Below are 19,537 nucleotides of genomic sequence, written 5' to 3'. Positions count from 1 at the left end.
AGAGTATTCTCTCTAATGTGTATTTTAACAACCATTTTATACAGTACTGTCACATTAACTCCAAGTGTATGTTCTAAAATGATTTTAAAACAATTACCAAAGTAAAGTTAAACACACAAAATTACATCATCATGTGAGATGTACCCAAGTCATCTAAGAACTTGAGACGACCAATAATGAAACTACTGTAAATAATTTGATTAGTCTATCCTGGGATGCAGAATAAGCACAAAGAATACAATGACTAGTGAGTGTCAAACAAAGGTAAGAATATGGATCAATGTTCAACGCCACCCCAGCACAAAGAATACAATGACTAGTGAGTGTCAAACAAAGGTAAGAATATGGATCAATGTTCAACGCCATCCCAGCACAAAGAATACAATGACTAGTGAGTGTCAAATGTTCAACGCCATCCCAGCACAAAGAATAAATGAATAGGGATCAATGTTCAACGCCATCCCAGCACAAAGAATACAATGACTAGTGAGTGTCAAACAAAGGTAAGAATATGGATCAATGTTCAACGCCATCCCAGCACAAAGAATACAATGACTAGTGAGTGTCAAACAAAGGTAAGAATATGGATCAATGTTCAACGCCATCCCAGCACAAAGAATACAATGACTAGTGAGTGTCAAACAAAGGTAAGAATATGGATCAATGTTCAACGCCATCCCAGCACAAAGAATACAATGACTAGTGAGTGTCAAACAAAGGTAAGAATATGGATCAATGTTCAACGCCATCCCAGCACAAAGAATACAATGACTAGTGAGTGTCAAACAAAGGTAAGAATATGGATCAATGTTCAACGCCATCCCAGCACAAAGAATACAATGACTAGTGAGTGTCAAACAGAGGTAAGAATATGGATCAATGTTCAACGCCATCCCAGCACAAAGAATACAATGACTAGTGAGTGTCAAACAGAGGTAAGAATATGGATCAATGTTCAACGCCATCCCAGCACAAAGAATACAATGACTAGTGAGTGTCAAACAAAGGTAAGAATATGGATCAATGTTCAACGCCAGCACAAAGAATACAATGACTAGTGAGTGTCAAACAGAGGTAAGAATATGGATCAATGTTCAACGCCATCCCAGCACAAAGAATACAATGACTAGTGAGTGTCAAACAAAGGTAAGAATATGGATCAATGTTCAACGCCATCCCAGCACAAAGAATACAATGACTAGTGAGTGTCAAACAGAGGTAAGAATATGGATCAATGTTCAACGCCATCCCAGCACAAAGAATACAATGACTAGTGAGTGTCAAACAAAGGTAAGAATATGGATCAATGTTCAACGCCATCCCAGCACAAAGAATACAATGACTAGTGAGTGTCAAACAAAGGTAAGAATATGGATCAATGTTCAACGCCATCCCAGCACAAAGAATACAATGACTAGTGAGTGTCAAACAAAGGTAAGAATATGGATCAATGTTCAACGCCATCCCAGCACAAAGAATACAATGACTAGTGAGTGTCAAACAAAGGTAAGAATATGGATCAATGTTCAACGCCACCCCAGCACAAAGAATACAATGAGTGTCAAACAAAGGTAAGAATATGGATCAATGTTCAACGCCACCCAGCACAAAGAATAAATGACTAGTGAGTGTCAAACAAGGTAAGAATATGGATCAATGTTCAACGCCATCCCAGCACAAAGAATACAATGACTAGTGAGTGTCAAACAAAGGTAAGAATATGGATCAATGTTCAACGCCATCCCAGCACAAAGAATACAATGACTAGTGAGTGTCAAACAAAGGTAAGAATATGGATCAATGTTCAACGCCATCCCAGCACAAAGAATACAATGACTAGTGAGAGTCAAAGGTAAGAATATGGATCAATGTTCAACGCCATCCCAGCACAAAGAATACAATGACTAGTGAGTGTCAAACAAAGGTAAGAATATGGATCAATGTTCAACGCCATCCCAGCACAAAGAATACAATGACTAGTGAGTGTCAAACAAAGGTAAGAATATGGATCAATGTTCAACGCCATCCCAGCACAAAGAATACAATGACTAGTGAGTGTCAAACAAAGGTAAGAATATGGATCAATGTTCAACGCCATCCCAGCACAAAGAATACAATGACTAGTGAGTGTCAAACAAAGGTAAGAATATGGATCAATGTTCAACGCCATCCCAGCACAAAGAATACAATGACTAGTGAGTGTCAAACAAAGGTAAGAATATGGATCAATGTTCAACGCCATCCCAGCACAAAGAATACAATGACTAGTGAGTGTCAAATGTTCAACGCCATCCCAGGTAAGAAGAATATGGATCAATGTTCAACGCCATCCCAGCACAAAGAATACAATGACTAGTGAGTGTCAAACAAAGGTAAGAATATGGATCAATGTTCAACGCCATCCCAGCACAAAGAATACAATGACTAGTGAGTGTCAAACAAAGGTAAGAATATGGATCAATGTTCAACGCCATCCCAGCACAAAGAATACAATGACTAGTGAGTGTCAAACAAAGGTAAGAATATGGATCAATGTTCAACGCCATCCCAGCACAAAGAATACAATGACTAGTGAGTGTCAAACAAAGGTAAGAATATGGATCAATGTTCAACGCCATCCCAGCACAAAGAATACAATGACTAGTGAGTGTCAAACACAAGGTAAGAATATGGATCAATGTTCAACGCCATCCCAGCACAAAGAATACAATGACTAGTGAGTGTCAAACAAAGGTAAGAATATGGATCAATGTTCAACGCCATCCCAGCACAAAGAATACAATGACTAGTGAGTGTCAAACAAAGGTAAGAATATGGATCAATGTTCAACGCCATCCCAGCACAAAGAATACAATGACTAGTGAGTGTCAAACAAAGGTAAGAATATGGATCAATGTTCAACGCCATCCCAGCACAAAGAATACAATGACTAGTGAGTGTCAAACAAAGGTAAGAATATGGATCAATGTTCAACGCCATCCCAGCACAAAGAATACAATGACTAGTGAGTGTCAAACAAAGGTAAGAATATGGATCAATGTTCAACGCCACCCCAGCACAAAGAATACAATGACTAGTGAGTGTCAATGTTCAAGGTAAGAATATGGAAACAATGTTCAACGCCATCCCAGCACAAAGAATACAATGACTAGTGAGTGTCAAACAAAGGTAAGAATATGGATCAATGTCCGGTCTTGAGAGGTACTAGTATTATAAAATGGGTCAAATTAAGTTACCCTGACAAAAAAGAAAAGAAAAACAGTGTGTGTGGTGTGTATCTGTGTGTGTGATGCACACACACACAGCGCGCACACACACATACAACCACACGCACAGACACACTGTGTGTGTGTGTGTGTGTGTCTGTGTGTGCGTCTGTGTTTATCTCTCTGTGTGTGTGTGTGTGTGTGTTTGTGCATGTCTGTGCGAGTGTGCATGTGTTAACAAGCATTAGCCTTCATAATTTTAGGAGTGGTCTTCGGGTTACAAAACAAGACAGGCGCAGCAACGGATGTAGTGGATATCTTGGGGTCTGACCCCCACCCTACATCATGGAGCCATGTGTGTGCGTGTCTCTGTGTGGTGTGTGTGTCTGTGTGTGTGTGTGTGTCTGTGTGTGTGCAAATACATCTAGAAATCGACTTGTCCGACAATATGTTCACTTGTCCAAATAAATATACTCAAAGGCAAAAGTTATTGTGACATGGATTGTTTGGAGTAATCAATTTGTAAATGGATTTATGGATGTAAACCAGAGAAAATGTGCATGAAACAGCTTAAAGAAATGCAACCAAGCAGTTGTTGCAGCGATTGCATGCTTTGTGCAAGAAACATGGAATTTTCGGGAGAAATGCTGTCCAGTGTTCACCATAAAAGGCCAGACATTCAGTTGCAAACCATTGCCACTCTGTGCAGCATTCAGAAGTCCAGAAGTCAGTTGATGCAATTTCGTCATGCCAGGCCTCAGTGAAAATGACAGATAGTGAATCATAGGGATGCTTGAATCTGGGACCTCGCAGCGTGACGTCGCATGTCAATTCAACGTCCACAAAAACACCATATGGCACTTATGGCAACGATATCAACAAAACAACCAGGTCAGGGACCGTCGCCGTAGCGGCCGACCACCTGTGACAACCCCTAGCCAAGACACATGGATCCGAACCACGCATCCGCGAAACAGGTTCCAGCCAGCAACCCTCACAGCCCATACCACCCCTTTCTCCAGCGTTTAGTGACCTCAATGAGACGACGGTGTCAGGCCTGTATCAATGCTCAAGGTGGACACACTCGCTACTGACTGTGTGAACTTCGCTCTGGACCCCCTCTAGCGGGGTGGGGAGGTGGGGGGTGGGGGTGGGGGTGGGGGTGGGGTGGAGGCAAGGGGGAATTGCCTCCCCCAGAAGAAAATCCGGAAAGCAATATAGGAACTTAAAGAAAATTCTCCTCTTAACTGTTTATGGAGTTTTAGACTATTAACTAAATAGTTGCTCCCCATCCCCCCAAAAAACTATAAAAAATGAAAAATAAATCCTAGCTACGGCCCTGAAATGTGACTGTGTTTTGTTGTAAAACGTATGCAATTTTATTTCATCGAATACCTCTTATGCTTGAAACATGGTAGGACTTTCCTTTGGCACTGTCACGTATAAAGAACATTATAAATACTTATAATAAATAGAGTTAGAGTTAGGATTAGTGACAGTGTCAAACTTTGCAGTGTTCTACGCTCGGTTTTATAACTTACTCTTCTTTGGCTAGTGGACAAAAAATATTTACTCGTCAAGCTTAAAATGTTACTTGCCACACTACTCTTTTTGTATCATTTATGCATTTGTTGTAACCATCTAAACATTATACATGACTTATGCTGCTGGATTAAATAAATAGTTTGAAACAATGAAATTGTTTAGTTTTCACTAAATGAATTTGAAATGAGGACCATTTCAGAACTGATCGCATGAGGGAGGTGGGGAGGGACTGTAATTATAATTGTATGCCTCATATGACTGCTATTTTATGCCTCATATGACTGCTATTTACCCCCCTACGTATCCTACAGTTTAAATAAAATATTATTTTGTGGGTGGTGGGTATACAAAAAACCTTATTTGATTTGTGCCAGCAACATGCTTTCTAATTTTTCTACAATAGGTATAGCGCATTGTGTCAGTATTATCGTCATGCTGAAGCCACGGAAACTGAAAGCCAAGTTTCATTAAATTTTCTACGTTTTTTTGGCTGGCTCTGTTTTAGTTTCAGCTGCAGATTTCTCGGATTGGCTTTCATTTGACTTTTCAGTACTTGTTTCACCCGTCTCATCTTCTTGATTAGCTTTTAAAATTTTAGATTTTCGTTTTCCTAAAGAATTGTAATATTTTAAAAAATTTCCGCTTTGAAAGTGTTTGCCATGCATCTACATGCTGGGCGAAAACAACATACATCTACACAGCAAGAAAAACAAAAACGCCTCTAACTGAGGCTGCATTCGATTTGAACGAGTGTAGTAACATGCGTAATGGGTTAGTAGATCAAACGCAACACTTGTGTCCGTTCAATAATTACATAGTGGAAACTTTGGCAGGTTTTGTTTTTTTTACCCTGCTCCACATAACATTTTGTAACATTAAGAACACCATCCCTTCTAAAATTATGTAACGCCCTTGTCACAGTTATGCATTTTAACCAACATCATTCGGTTTGCATTTTTTTCTTTTGAATTTATTTTAAATAAATAATTTATTTAAAAAAATCATCTACATGTAATAGAAAATATAGCCATGTATGGCTGCCGGTATTTAGTGTATGCTTTTAAAAAAAATCACATTGTTTTAAAGACATTGCCGGTAAGTTAATCTTGACAAACAACCCCTCCCCCATAATGTTTGTAACGCATCGCATTTTGCACCAAAGAGCGTTACGTAATTGTTGAAATGCTCATTTATAATGTATTGTTTAATACTCAATCTCCATTTTTCACGTTTGATTACAATGTGTATAGTTTGAACAGTGAGTGAGCAACCTTTACTTGATTTTGTACTCGTGTTCTTCAATCGAATGCAACCACCACTAATGTACCATAGTGAATCGGTACAATACAGTATTCGGAACTTCTTTAGTGGCCGATTACATACATGATCCGGAAATCCATATCAATTGAGATATTCCAAATGGTTGTGTGCATTAAAATAATACACCAATCGAAATATCTGGACTGTTTTGGCAAGTATCTGGATTGTTTTCGCGATGAGTTCCGAACGGTACCGAAAATTAATACGGAATTCACAGTGATCAATCGGACAACTTCGTAAATAACGAAGTGTTCCGACTGCACAATGATGCCAACAAATTTCATTGGTTTTCACTGTTAGGACTCTGAACGAACATGGCAAATAATTTAATACTCAGACGTTACGGTTTTTGGAGTCAGTCGCCAGATGGCGACGATAATAAATTCAATCGGTCGCCACGCTAACATTTTAGTCGCAACGTAGAAGACTTCCCGAAAGGAAAGTTTTTCCCCCGAGAACAGGCTGATCACACCCATGACTCATTCTGTTTTGCAACTCCGTTAAGTTGCCGTTAGATACTTCCGCGTTGACCTACCACACGTCCCACATTACTGTGATTATACTAAATACTAAAATAGACAGGCGAAAATACAAGTCAGTTGTGATAACAATTACGTACAATACAACACAACAACAGCAGCAACAACAACTTACATCTGAAAGTATCACCTGATGTTACTGCTTAATAAAATATGTATTAAACTCTGGAAACGTATAGCAAAACTAGAAAATTCCCCGAAATTTACAACGTGATTTCTCAGTAACATTAATATTACTTCCTTTGGACACGTAAAGCAAAGCTAAACATTTTTCCAGAAATTGACCATGTGATTTCTTAGTAACATTACTCATGCTGCATGTACTGTTCCTCACCATAATGCAGGGGTGGGCACATTCTTGTGGGGTTTCCTCGAGAGTGGCTAATACAGCAAATATTCACCAGTGTTTCTTACAAATTTATAATAAGTTCTATAAGCAGACATGATAATATTTTCAAATATATATATATGTTTGTCGTTTTAAAATAGTCTATGATAAATTGCAGGCCCGTAGGCAGAAATTTATATGGGGGTGGGGTGTGGGTGGTTGCGTAATCGACGGCCCAAAAGGCCGGAGTTGCAAGGGGGGTCCGGGGGTATGCCCCCGAAATTGTTTTAAATCTAGAATGCAAGAGATGCATTTTCCTGCATTCTGGGAAGTAAATTTGAAATGTTTCTTTGCCTCAAAATATGTCAAATATATTTTTTACACAGCCACTGACGGACCTACGCAGACTATGGGGGTGGGGGGGGGGGGTGGTGATGCGTACGCACCCCTCGCACCACCCTGCGTACGGGCCTGAATTGTATGGATAATTCGGTCTATGTTGTTTTATGCTTACAACAGTTCCCAGGTGCATATCCAGGGGTTCATGGTGATGGTGGTGGTTGTGGTGGTGGTGAGGGGGGAGGGGGCGCTGAACAGGGTGAGAGGTGTTTAAACAAGCTTTTATTTATTTATTTGAAGTCGGCGAAAAAGAGGGAGCACGCCTCTGCTACCTCCACTACACTGTACTGGCCTCGGTGGCGTCATGGTTAGGCCGTCGGTCTACAGGCTGGTAGGTACTGGGTTCGGATCCCAGTCGAGGCATGGGATTTTTAATCAAGATACCGACTCCAAACCCTGAGAGTGCTCCGCAAGGCTCAATGGGTAGGTGTAAACCACTTGCACCGACCAGTGATCCATAACTGGTTCAACGAAAGCCATTGTTTGTGCTATCCTGCTTGTGGGAAGCGCAAATAAAAGATCCCTTGCTGCTAATCGGAAAGAGTAGCAAAATCTGTCTGACGCCATATAACCGTAAATAAAATGTGTTGAGTGCATTGTTAAATAAAACCTTTCTTTCTTTCTTTCCACTACACTGTTCCCATGCAGTGGCGGATCCAAAAAAATCCATTTGGCGGGGGGGGGGGGGGGCGCAGTGAGATTAAGTGGAATGCCAAGGGAACTTTGGTGGAGGTTTGGAGGGGGATCGTACAAAAAAGAAGAAATTTAATATATAATAAAATTATAACTATCGCAAAATTTAGGGGGGCAGAGGGCTCTGCCTCCCCCTAGATCCGCCTCTGCCATGTTATTACTATTTAATTGTAACTGGGATTTTATAATGTAGGCATGACGTGGTGGTGGTGGTGGAGGAGGAGGGGGCAGGCACTCTTAAGTCGCGTTATGAGGCGACAGGCAAATATAAATGGTGGTGAGAAAATGAGGTTTGATTGGGTTGGGGTGAGGTAGGGTATGTCCGCCCACCGACTAATCCAGTGGTACAACACGTCATTATTGACACTTACATCCCATATATATCTATCTATCTATCTATCTATCTATCTATCTATATCTATCTATATCTATATCTATCTATCTATATCTATATATCTATATCTATCTATCTATCTATCTATCTATATCTATATCTATATCTATCTATCTATCTATCTATCTATCTATCTATCTATCTATATCTATATATCTATATCTATCTATCTATCTATCTATCTATCTATCTATCTATCTATATATATATATATATATATATATATATATATATATGGATGGAACTCTCGGATCGTATGTAGTAATCCATGATATTTTTTTCTTTTTCTTTGTTCTTGGTTTTGTAAGCAGCTCTTTTCTGTTTGTGTTAGCACCTCTCTTTAATTCTGTAACAGCCTTGGAATAATCCCAACCGGCCAATACAAAATACTTGGCATATTCTTCAATCCTTTTCTCTAAAGTTTGCGTCTCACTGCATAGCATGCGCAGACGTGTACCTACTCCCGCTATAAGGCCTTTGAATACCGCAGGTGAATGACAGCTTGTGTGTGTGTGTGTGTGTGTGTGTGTGTTGGGGGGGGGGGGTAGATACGAATGACAGCTGTTTGAATATACATCAGTGATGATTTTGTCTTTCGTTATTGTGAGTTTAGTATCCATTTGATGTTGGGTGGATGTAGCCCTTGTAAGTGGTTTTCAAACATTCCAATGTGGTCTGAATCCAAAAGAATGGTAATACCGTCATCACGAAATCTTTTCCGAAACAACTTAACAATGTAATAGGTCGGTAATTTCTCGGATCAAGCTGATCACCCTTTTGCTTATATATAGCGATTATATTTCCTTCCAGCCAAGCAGTAGGAATTATTCCAGTATCAAATATAATGTTAAACAATGTAACATAAAATGGTAATAAAATATCACATGTTGAAATGATGTATTCATTGATGATCAGGTCATTCCCAGATGATTTGTTGTTTTTCATTTTCATTATGCAACATTTTATTTCTTCACCTGTGATAGGCCTGTTAAGTTCATTATTTGTATAATCCATATTTGGCATAATATTATCAAGTCTACATTCTTCGTTGACACCGTCATTAGAATTCAGTTTCTTAAAATAATCAAACAATGTATTGATATCAATACTGTTCTTGTTCTCATTGGTATTTTTATTAGAATTTAATATTTTCCAATAGTCTTTTGGATTAGATGATCTTAATCTTTTTAATTTATTCTTCATGCTAATTCTGTAAGACCGTAAGCTTTTGTCTAGTACTTTCTTATATTTACATTCTGTTTTTGTTACTTCATTTTTAAAAATAACAGAACCATATTTCTTATATAATCGTTTAGCTTTGTGATAATTCTGTCTAGCTGATTTACAATCTCTTGTGAACCATGGTTTACATTTAGTATGTTTACCTGATTTTTTCTGTTTGGATTTTGTAGCACCAAATGTATTTTTTGCAGCCGTTAACAATAATTTACTGAGTTTATCAAATAATCCATCGATAAATGTAACAGTAGTAGTATTAAACTCAGTACTAGTATTACATAACTGATCATAAAGTTTCATGCACTGTATCAATATTAATATTGCCACAAAAATCGTCTATTTTGCTGCAATCCCACTTCTGTGGTTTATCAGACATATATATCTCATCATTATTATTATCAGTTTGTAAAGTCTGATGAGACTTTAGCTTAATGGATAGTGGGCAATGAACATCAGACAATAATTTTGAGAATTCTAGTATACAAAAGTCATCAACCAGACCTAATAAACTACTAGTACCAATACAGTAATCTACAACACTAGAGTTTTTACAAGTAAATTTACCAAAATGTTTATCTTCACCGACACGACCATTAAGAATGTACAAATTATTAAATTTACACAAATCTATAAGTAAATTTCCATAATTATTCTTTTTCGTGTCCATACTTTTTCTCTTAAGAGGAATGTTAAGTATTTCTAATTTGTATGCGTCAGAAAGTGATTCAGTATATTCACCATCTTTATCATTGAATATACAATCATCATTTGAAATACGGCTATTAAAATCACTAGTTAAACAAATTATTTCGTATTCGGCTAACATAGTTAAAAGTTCATGTTCAATTTGATAAAATGCATCTGGTGATGAGTAAATAGAGTTCTCAGGCGGTATATATACAACGCCATACAATATATCATCATCTACATTTAAAACGCAACCTTTCATTTCAAACCATAATATAAAATCACTTTCCGAAATTACATATGGTACAAGGTTATTTTTAACGAAAAGTGCAATGCCGCCCGATCGTCTATTAGCCATGGGTACTCTATTTTGCATATGTATCAACTGAAAACCCGATATTTCTATTTGATCACAGTCATCTGTTTTAGTTTCAACAAAACATAAAACATCATATTTATTTACAAGTTCAATAAACTCTGGATAACCGGTACGATTATGGTCGACTAACGATGGCTTTATATTTGTGGAACGTAGTTGGTCTGATTGGTAGCGTTCCGGCCCAACAATTGCGGGCGATTGGGTGCCACAGGTTCGGGTCTCGGTAACGACATGAGGAAATTTGTGAAGGCAATAAAGGATTTTAATATCCCCTGTGCGAGTGCGTCATTGAATATATGTATGTTTAAGTCAAAACCCGACATACATACAATAGAGATATTCAAAATATAAAAATACATATATAGCCAGTGCCAGGTCTGTCCACATCTGCATGTAAGTCAAACATTGCCAAGCCATGGGGCCTTAGAACCGCGTGGTTGTTGGACCGGTACGAATATGGTCGACTAACGATCGTTCTATTTTTGTGGAACGTAGTTGGTCTGATTGGTAGCGTTCCGGCCCAACAATTGCGGGCGATTGCGTGCCACAGGTTCGGGTCTCGGTGACGGCGTGAGGAAATTTGTGAAGGCAATAAAGGATTTTAATATCCCCTGTGCCAGTGCGTCATTGAATATATGTATGTTTAAGTCAAAACCCGACATACATACAATAGAGATATTCAAAATATAAAAATACATACATACATACATACATATATGTATAATCTGTTTACCAAACACTAATTTTTGTCTGAATCTTGCATTTTGGTACCCACAACTGTTCTTTGCGGTTTTTGCATCTTTGGAAGGTGATGATTGAGGATTCGAAGGGTGCAAACTCGGCACCCTTGAGCATTTTAAAATATTCAAAATGGCGTCTAAGATAGCTGCCCAAAAGCCAAACTGGCAATAAGTATGGTATTTTATCACTTCTGATAAAACTGTTGATATCTGTGACGGTGTTTTAAAGATCAAGGGATTCATTTGAACTATTCTAAGTTGCAACATCATTTAACTCCAAGATTGCCACCACTACAGCAGTCAGAACAAGGAAATTACAATGCATCCCATTTTACATCGACCAGGCAAATATATTTATGTTAGTGACTGAGCTATATGGGCCGAGGGATCTATTTATGAGAAGCTTTTGCTAAGTCAAATATTGTATATCATTTAAATCGAAGATAACCATGAAAATGATGAAGCCATGGGTAAGAACATAGCAGGATCTGACTTTCTATTTTAACCCAAAGAATAATTTATACTTGAAATGCAAGGTTCTATTGTGCAAAGAATTCAGTCCTCACATTCACTTTCTAAAAGAAATATTTTATAACTTCTTGTTTCAGGATGACTGCTAGAATGGCAGCTAAAGCAAAGAAACGATAACGCTATATATTTATCATCAACTGAAACAATAATTTTTAAACCAACTACTTTAAAGGTGTATTAATATTAAAAAAAATATATTTATGTTCAAATATTTATTAAAATAAACACATCGTTTTGATTAAATGGTTTGATTTCACATGCCCTTTGTCTCTTTTCTTGTTTCTTTCAAAATCCTGTTTTAAATAATACCCTCTTTTTTAATTTGATTGTTATAGAAATACATTTGTATACAAATTTTATATGTATACAGTACTATTGTATTATTATTATTATTATTATTATTATTAAATATGTAATTGTTGCCATTATATTGTATGTATATAGAAAAGGGCCTAGTAAGTAGGCAAACCTGTGCCCAATCCTTTTGTTGTTTATGTAATAAAATATATTTTCAATCAATCAAAATAAAAAATGGAGATGACGTAAACATAGGTTAAAATAACTACAATCACACCTAAATGTTTACAGCGGTCATTTAATGTGGTCTGAGGTCAAAATATAAACAGTATTAACCACGTCAATTTTAGTATGAAATTAATACATCATGGAATCATCTGAATGCTTCTTTAAATGTGAAACAAAATGCTGATTTAATTACTGACAGATAACAGAGAATCAACAAAATAATTTCTTGCAACATCACTAGGAATGATGAACCACATACAACTGAAAAAAATACCCGACTAGAAAATTATACAAATTAAATTCCTTAAGACATGTGTTTCTACATACACTCTCTCATTTCACATTAAGAAATACTTCAAGCGCACTTAATGAGCCTCCATAACCAAAGAGGTCTGAACTTGTTTGATTTAATTTTCAACAGCATTGTCTAATTTGTAATCAGGAGGGTTTGTCTATAGATCCCCAACATCGAGATCGCTGGAAAAGAGTTGTGGACATTTTTTGTACGACTGGATAAAAAAGAGAATCTTCTCAAAATATGTGATGAAAGGGGTGATGGAGTAGCAGCTGGAGTTCGTTGACGAATCCACGGAGCCGTGTTAGACTTGCTTGCAGCAGATGCACGGTATCATTATGGTTGCTACATAGGAATTACTAGAAAACGAAACATTGTTGCAGCTTTGGTTGCTTTAAGAACCAAATACATAGATCCGGCAGATAGTGTATTTCAGCATGTTGTAGATACCCTGCAAGATGATCCTGCTAGAATATGCAACTCGGTGGAGTTATATGATATGTACTGCATTTTCTTTCGCAACATACATTATGATTCCACATGTACGTCTGATACTACCAGCCTTGATCAACGTAGTTCTGATATTACCGACAAATATTAAAAAGGCTGCGGTAACAATCGGCCATAAAGAGCTCAACTGATTGAAAGGTTAGAGGATAATTTTAGTGATAGTATGATTGTCCTCTGTAAATGGGTGTGCTAGTATTATTTGTGTTTGAAAGTATCCACCTGAGACATTAAAACTAGTGGACGTGAATGATAGTGACTCAATCACACAACTAGCCAAGGCTGTGAAGACATATAACATGGTTGAAGTCACAGTGGTTAAAGCTGAAGAGAAATGTAATGACGGTGTTCTTATTTTCATTTCACGTTTGGTATCGAAGGGGTCTGTTACAAACAAATCGCACTCTTTTGACTAGGTCAATCCAGGCACTGATCACCAAATTATATAATCAAACAACACTTGGTCTTGCAGTCAAAATTCATCTTCGCTTTAGATGAAGAGAAATTATTGACCTCCTTCATTACCATTGATATATTGCAAGCTATGACGAAGTTCGTCAAAACCGGAAATCAGCAGCTGAGATTATTTGGGAAAAGGATTTCACATTCAGACATCTTCGTAATGATAAACAACTGATCAGCTTGTGGTGTAATAATTTTTTTATCTTCAAGTGTACACACCAAATAGTTGCAGAGAACTCTGCATGGCTGTTGAGCTCACACACAAAGTGAATGGTTAATGATAATTTGAAATCAGCCATTACAGAAAGTTAAACACAGTACTGCTATAGCTCTTTCGGGGCCTTATACCGTCCTCAATTTACATTGGACCATCCATCGAGGAGTCCCTTTGAAGTACAATTTCAAGGAATATTTACATAGTCTTAGAAGTCCCTGTGCAATTCTCATAGGTGACTATGTAGTCTTGCTATTGTAGAAGAGCTTTAGATAACCACCCATCAATGGAATGTCTTTGTTTGAGTGCTTTACTAGCAACTTCGTTGAATCATTTGCCAGGTCGCACGCTATCTACGTCATATTTGATAGCTATGACAAGCACTCAATAAAATGTCACGAGACGCAAAGACGCGCAAAGGTATATGTGCCTCGAAAATATAGCTTAAAAGACACTACATTACTACCAGTCAAATATGATATCATGAAAAGTATTAAAAACAAGTATGACACTGATACCCAAAATCTGCATCTGCATTTGATAGAATATAATTGTGTGTATCACCAGGAAGAGGCTGACGTAAATATAATCAACTATCTTCTGGAGCTCCTACCACAGAGGAATCACATTCACATTTTGGCTGATTTTTGTTCTTCTTGTCTTCTTCATTTGGCTCTACAGACCTTTTAGCACGTATGTATGAAGACGAACACTGATATAGTGATTGACAACCAGTGGCGGATCCAGAAAATCCATTGGGGGGCGGGGGGGGGGATAACATGTGGCGGAATGACAAGGGAACTTTGGGGGAGGTTTGGAGGTGGATCATAAAAAAAATTAAAATTAGTATATAATAAAATTATTACTGTCGCAAAATGTAGTGTGTGTGGGGGGGGGGGGGGGGGGGCTCTGGTCCCCAATGATCCGCCTCTGACAACTACCTTGAAATTAAGGAACAAATGTTGACTTGTTGGCTATTCATTCTTTATTAGGCTGTGATACAGTGTTCTGTCCATTCGGCATGGGGAAGCTGTCAATTTGTTGCTGAATCTTGAACTCAATCTGCAAGTATTTACAGTAGTACATAGTCTAAAACTCCTTAAACGGTTAACAAGAGACATTTCTTTAAGTTTCTATATTTGTTTTCGGATTTTTGTTTCTGAGGGGGCAACTACTATGGCCTTGACTTGACCCGGGACAGAACCAACTTTGGCAGGAAATTAAAGAAAAACCCCACCAAACATCTTCGTTCCTGTTCATGGCAGTACCGTTCTTGCTCCCCCATCCCAACGCCCAAAGAAGAAGAATAAAAACCCTTTGTAGCTTGCTGGATGTCGCTGTAAGTCATAGTTTCCATGCTCCAAAACCACCTGCAGCTTTCACTCTGCCAAGCTGTCATGTACATCGAACTGCGGTTATATTACAGAACACTGTGCAAATGACGTCACAAGGAGTCATCTATTTTAGTGGATGAGGATGAGGATGATGTGTAGTGCATTTAATAGGAAAGGAAATGGTTTATTTAACGACGCACTCAACACATTTTATTTACGGTTATATGGCGTCGGACATATGGTTAAGAACCACACAGATATTGATGGAGGAAACCCGCCGTCGCCACTTCATGGTTGATTGGAAATGGATTGGCCCTATAGGCCTAGTCTGTCCCATCCTTCTACAATTGTTTTTTGGTAAATAGTTTGGTTTGACATAAGAAGAAAAGTAAAAGTATTTTGAATATAACACCCCCCCCCAAACAAACCCCCCCCCCCCCAAAAATAATAAACCCAACCCAACAATTTTTATGTGTAATTTAGAAAACAATTTGGTTCAAAAATAAATAACTTATAATAAATTTCGTAGTATGGAAAAAGGCGTTCCTTGTGGGACGGAGTATAAATGGTTATGATGTCTGCAGTTTATTTCACGGGGTGATTCTAATAAATATTATTAACGAAACCAAAAAGCGTGATCTTAAAAGTTCTTTGAAAGCAGCAGAAAACACGTCAAGATAGCGCCAAAGAAGGGTCAATATTTCCACATTTTCTGGCGGAGGACCCTCATACCCCTCGTCAAAAGCTTCGCGACTACGGCGCTCGCCTCGCCGAGCTACACCCTCCACACTAGTTCCGTCTGATACAAAGTCGATCCCCCACACTTGACATGCTGGTTACGGGCCAGATAGTGGCGGCCATCTTTAATTTACATGATAAGGCAACCTCTTGAATAGCTGGCGGTAGTTCAAAATTAATTCCTTGACCCATAAAACACCATCGTAGACATCAACACTTACGCAATAGATAATAAATTATCAGAGATATTGCCAGTTATGTAGTTTGGCATCCATCGTGGCCGACTTATTGAATATTTCAAAATGCTCAAGGGTGCCAAGTTTGCAACTCTCGGATCCTCATTCAACACTTTTCAAAGATGTAAAAACCACAGAGAACAGTTGTGGGTACCAACTGCAAGGTTAAGTGCCCTGGCAAACAGACTAATATGGGTGATTTTCCAGCTAGGAGACAAATTGGTTTCCAACCATTAAAATATTTTTTTCACTTTGTAACGTATGTTTTGTGTTTCCAAAAATTAAATATGTCCTGACACCAAACCAATCAGTTTCATCATACCTTTCTACATTTTTGTAAAATTTTCACTTAACACAATATCGAAGACAAAGTCGCCGTGCTAACTCCGTTACACCAAATTATTGACAAATGAACACATCATAGACAACCTTTAAAACCAGCAAGGCAACTTGATAGGTAATAGCATGACAAGAATTATCCAACTGATTTGAAATAAAGATCACACAGATATTGAGGGAGGAAACCCGCTGTCGCCACTTCATGGGCTACTCTTTTCGATTAGCAGCAAGGGATCTTTTATATGCACCATCCCATAGGCAGGATATCACATACCACGGCCTTTGATGTACCAGTCGTGGTGCACTGGCTGGAGCGCTTTACCACTGGGCTACGTCTCGCCCCAATCATGTGTAGAAATAACATATGTTGATAAACAAGTTTAACAAGTAAAAGCCTAGATTAAATGGTCTATAATTCTAAACATTAGTACAACTAACTATAACAATTTTGTCAACAACACTGATATATATGCAAAATACATATTCAAAGATTCCTCTCAGTGATGTTGTCTGGTTCCTCCAAGAGGTTGATTAATGTGTCATATATTATGTGTCGTGAATCAGCAAACATGTCCCCCCCCCCCACCCACACTTATTGTAGTCCTCGACTTCATTCGATGTATGCTTGTGGTTCAGAGTTGTGGTAACATATGACTTGCAGTTATACATCATAATGCTCAATATGCCAACGGGATTCTGGGTTTCAAGATGAATTCCAATTACATTAGGTGCTGCTGACGGGAAAGGTTTGCAGACTGCAAGATGTTCTATCATTGCCATCTGAAGGTACTGAAGATTCTCAATTCTTTTGAAATAGTCACATCAGTCTTAACTCATCTAGCGTGGGGGTAAACGAAAGGATATGGATATTTGTTAGACACATAGGCAACTTTACTCGACAGCTCCTGGGTTTGTAAAATATGGTTATTGGAACACCTGGTCTGAATAGGGAAGACATCAGCTATTGGCATATAATATGCTACAACATAGTTTTTATATGCATTTATTCCCACAGGTAGCACATGCCATGACCTTTGATAATCCAGAAGAATATTCCAATGGTTTCTACCTAGGCAGATTGATCCTTAGCCCGATTACTCTGACTGTAAGAGAGCTAGACGGACATTTGGACGGTTATGACACTTTCATTACAACGAGAGCGTCATAACCGTCCAAATGTCTGTTTAGCTCTCTTACAGTCGGAGTACTCGGACTAATCGATCATATGACCCAATGACTATTATGCAAGTGTTCTATCACAAATTAAACTATCTTTTGATGTATGGGAACAATGCCATTTTTTCCTTAAACTATTAGACATTTAGCATTTTTAATGGAGTTAATGCCTTATCGGGCATGTAATAGTCACATGGCACATAATGGAATTTAAACAAGTGTGGATTAAACATATGATTTATGATCCCTTTTGCAGATCGATGGTGATAATAAGGTTTTGTAGTTACTTCTGTAGTTAATAATGTAAAGGAGATGGTGTGTGAATAAACTCACGAACCTGTTTTTCATTTTTTAAAAGTACAAAATGTCAAAATATTTGTGAAAAAGCAACGTCGTTAATTGGGACTTTCATGCCATGTGAAACAAAAGTGTACTGGATTTTTTAAATTACTTATACAAATAAGTAATACTAGCAACGTAGTTAATAAAAACACCCAAACCAGGACAGAGCTCAGGTGTGCCAACATTATCAACAAATGAGTTCCTTCTGTCTGAAACTTTTCACAAGGTGAAGTTTGAACTATACTCTCCCAACTAAACTCTGAAATTATAAACCTATGCTAAGGATAAGTTACAACTACTTAAAAAATATATGAATGTCTTCACAGGACACCATCAGTTTGGACTAGGAAACCGCGGATTGGTCATAAGTTTGTGATATATGTTTAGTAATTACTGTATTTACCCCCCAAAACCCCCCACAACAACAACACTAGCTAGAAAAACTGAATACTGGAAGCGGTTTTCAATCTGTATGGTCCACCCCTGCGCGGGCTGTAACCTCACCGTGGTGCACCGGCCTCGGTGGCGTCGTGGTTAGGCCATCGGTCTACAGGCTTGTAGGTACTGGGTTCGGATCCCAGTCGAGGCATGGGATTTTTAATCCAGATACCGACTCCAAACCCTGAGTGAGTGCTCCGTAAGGCTCAATGGGTAGGTGCAAACCACTTGCACCGACCAGTGATCCATAACTGGTTCAACAATGGCCATGGTTTGTGCTATCCTGCCTGTGGGAAGCGCAAATAAAAGATCCCTTGCTGCTAATCGGCAAGGGTAGCCCATGTAGTGGCGACAGCGGGTTTCCTCTCAAAATCTGTGTGGTCCGTAACCATATGTCTGACGCCATATAACCGTAAATAAAATGTGTTGAGTGCGTCGTTAAATAAAACATTTCTTTCTTTCACCGTGGTGCAGGGGTGTAACATTCTCTTTGAGAATGGCCAATACAGCACACATTGAAATTTTGAGTAAAAGTCCGTATCTATCTGTGATATTTGTATTTTTGCACGGTTCTTTACACTGTTTTTATTTAAATCTTGAATTTTTATATTGATGTTGATCATCACCTTATTTGTTTGCATTACCATAGTTTGACACCCAATAGCCGATGTATTTTTATATTGATGTTGATCATCACCTTATTTGTTTGCATTACCATAGTTTGACACCCAATAGCCGAAGTATTTTTATATTGATGTTGATCATCACCTTATTTGTTTGCATTACCATAGTTTGACACCCAATAGCCGATGTATTTTTCGTGCTGAGGTGTCGTGAAACATTCATTCATTCTGTATGGTCCATAACTGGTCGGACAGCAATTTGTTCTGTACCTTTACAAATTTATGTTTACAGATATGCCATATTCTTT

General features: G+C 38.1%; 1 protein-coding gene across 5 annotated transcripts in view; it reads right to left on the bottom strand.

Annotated features, from left to right (window-relative positions):
• LOC121371325 (interferon-induced protein 44-like) overlaps window positions 1–19,537 on the bottom strand; it is a 219,557-nt gene that overhangs the window by 12,998 nt on the left and 187,022 nt on the right. Inside the window, exon 1 of one of the 5 annotated variants that reach the window (XM_041497133.1) lies at window positions 6,945–7,045. The exons of 2 other annotated variants lie outside the window; for them this stretch is intronic. The gene's annotated coding sequence lies outside the window, so the exon portion shown is untranslated. Of the gene's footprint in view, window positions 1–5,231; window positions 5,425–6,725; window positions 6,812–6,944; window positions 7,046–19,537 lie in introns of those variants that run through there. 2 more of the 5 variants (XM_041497131.1, XM_041497132.1) reach the window with 2 other exon arrangements.

Source organism: Gigantopelta aegis, chromosome 4, assembly GCF_016097555.1.
Source record: "Gigantopelta aegis isolate Gae_Host chromosome 4, Gae_host_genome, whole genome shotgun sequence".
Taxonomy (NCBI): Eukaryota; Metazoa; Mollusca; class Gastropoda; order Neomphalida; family Peltospiridae; genus Gigantopelta; species Gigantopelta aegis.
This window is presented reverse-complemented; position numbering and strand designations above follow the sequence as displayed.